This window comes from Oncorhynchus kisutch, linkage group LG4, assembly GCF_002021735.2.
Source record: "Oncorhynchus kisutch isolate 150728-3 linkage group LG4, Okis_V2, whole genome shotgun sequence".
NCBI classification, from domain to species: Eukaryota; Metazoa; Chordata; class Actinopteri; order Salmoniformes; family Salmonidae; genus Oncorhynchus; species Oncorhynchus kisutch.
In genome coordinates this window covers 20,510,210-20,512,732 of record NC_034177.2, presented here as the reverse complement: position 1 = coordinate 20,512,732, position 2,523 = coordinate 20,510,210, and the positions used below count along the sequence as shown (strand labels likewise).

General features: G+C 52.6%; 1 pseudogene; it reads right to left on the bottom strand.

Annotated features, from left to right (window-relative positions):
* Window positions 1-269: 269 nt before the first annotated feature.
* On the bottom strand, window positions 270-1,299 carry LOC116373968 (octapeptide-repeat protein T2-like; annotated as a pseudogene).
* Window positions 1,300-2,523: the final 1,224 nt, after the last annotated feature.

The window sequence follows — 2,523 nt, the reverse complement described above, 5'->3', positions numbered from 1 at the left end:
CCTATCTCCTCCTCTCTCTTCCATTGTCCTCCTCTCTCCTCCTCTCTCCTCCTGTTTCCTCCTCTTTCCTCCACTCCTCCTCTTCCCCCCGTCTCTCCTCCCCTCTCTTCCTTTCTCCAAACCTCTCCTCCTCTTTCCTCCTCTCTCCTCCTCTCTCCTCCACTCCTCCTCTCTCCTCCTCTCTTTCTTTCTCCTCCCCTCTCCTGCTTTCTCTTCCTCTCTCTTCCTCTCTCCTCATCTATCCTTCTCTCTCCTCCTCACTCCTCCTCTTGCCTCCTCTCTCTTCCGTTCTCCTCCTCTCTCCTCCTCTCTCTTCCTCTCTCCTCCTCTCTCCTCCTCTCTCTTCCTCTCTCCTCCTCTCTCCTAATCACTCTTCATCTCTCCTCCTCTCTCCTCCACTCCTCCTCTCTCTTCCTCTATCCTCCTCTCTCTTCCTGTCCCCTCCTCTCTCTTCCTTTCTCCTCCTCTCTCCTCCACTCCTTCTCTCTCCTCCTCTTTCCTCCTCTCTCCCCCTCTCTCTTCCTGTCTCCTCTTCTCTCCTCCTATCTCCTCCTCTCTCTTATTTTCTCCTCCTCTCTCCTCCTCTCCTCCTCTTTAATCCTCTCTCCTCCCCTCCTTCTCTCTCCTCCTCTCTCTTCCTTTCTCCTCCTTTCTCCTTCTCTCTTTTCCTCTCTCCTCTTCTCTTCTCCTCTCTCCTCCTTTATCCTCCTCTCTCTTCCTGTCTCCTCCTCTCTACTCCTCTCTCCTCTTCTCTCCTCCTCTCTCCTCCTGTCTCTTCCTTTCTCCTCCTCTCTCCTCCACTTCTCCTCTCTCCTCCTCTTTCCTCCTCTCTATTCCTGTCCCCTCCTCTCTCTTCCTCTCTCCTCCACTCTCATCCTCTTTCCTCCTCTCTCCTCCTCTCTCCTCCACTCCCCCTCTTTTCTCCTCTCGCCTCCTCTCTCTTCCTTTCTACTCCCCTCTCCTCCTCTCTCTTCCTCTCTCCTCCTTTCTTCTCCTCTCTCCTCCTCTCTCCTCCACTCCTCCTCTCTCCTCCTCTCTCTTCCTCTCTCCTCCTTTCACTTCCTCTCTCTCTTTCTCCTCCTCTCTCCTCCTCTCTCTTCCCTTCTCCTCCTCTCTCCTCCTCTCCTCCTCTTTCCTCCACTCTCCCCCTCACTCTTCCTCTCTCCTCCTCTCTCCTCCTCTCTCCTTCTCTCTCTTCCTCTCTCCTTCTCTCCCTTCATGTCTCCTCCTCTCTCCTCTTCTCTCTACTCCTTTCTCCTCCTTTCTCCTCCTCTCTCTTCCTCTCTCCTCCTCTCTCCTCCTCTCTCCTCCTCTCTCTTCCTCTCTCGTCCTCTCTCCTCCACTCCTCCTCTCTCCTCCTCTCTCTTCCTCTCTCCTCTTCCACTGTTACAAAAAATCTATAAAATCCACAGGGTTATTTCCACATGGAGAAAATAAAGAAATACACCTTCGGAGTGTCTGTAAGTATTTGGAAATTGGGAGTTGTCCACTGAGGGGTGAGATAGGGGGACAGAGGGAGGATTGGGCTGTTGGGACAAGAAGAGGGTGTGTGTAAGGGGTTCAAAGAGGGGGAGATCGGGGTGACCGGGGGAGAGGTGCATGTCTCAGACACAATAATACTATTCATTGGGCTCAGACATGGGTGTTAACTCCCCTCTGCTAGGACACAATGGGGCTCCCCGGCATTCAGACAGCCTTGGTGATATTGTTAGTTCAGGGCTGCATTCTCCAGGCCGCAGGATAAAGCGGATGCATTGTGCCGGGCCGGCAGGATGGATGGAGGGAGGGAGGCTTGAGAAGTGAAAGGCAAAGAAACAGAGAACAGTGTGTTTGTCTATCTGTCAGCTCCGAAGGAGAGGGCTGAGACAGAGGCAGAGGCAGAGGCAGAGGCAGAGGCAGAGGCAGAGGCAGAGGCAGAGGCAGAGGCAGAGGCAGAGGCAGAGGCAGAGGCGGTGGGGTACAGGGGGGAACTTTCATTGGACATGCTAAAAAAAAGGAGAGGGCGGAGAAAAAGATCATGCTATAAAAATTATTGAAGCAGCCAAGTGCAGAACTAAAGAGCGTTGGAATGAAGGGGTGGGAAAAAAGAGGGAACATAGCGATGAAGGCATGGCGCTTTCTTCTAAGGGTGGGGGGCTTGACATGGGTTTGCATCTAGCTATAGTTTTTAGACCCCAAAAATATAGCCTCTTCTTGGTAGAGGGAGAATGAATGAGAGAGAGAGTGAGAGAGAGAGAGAGACAGCAAGAGAGAGAAAGAGGGGGATAGAGAGAGAGAGACAGCAAGAGAGAGAAAGAGGGGGATAGAGAGAGAGAGAGAGCGAGAGAGAGAGATGTGAGATGTAGCTGCAGCGGTTGAGATTGGGCGCAGGTGCCAACGTCAAACTACCATGAGACATACTTTCTTCCTGCTCGATAGATGCCCCATGTTTCCTCCCCAGACTACAGCTCCTACACAAATCCAGAAAGGAGAGGAGCAGCGAAGAGGGGTGGAAGTGTGTGTGAGAGTGTGTGTGAGAGTGTG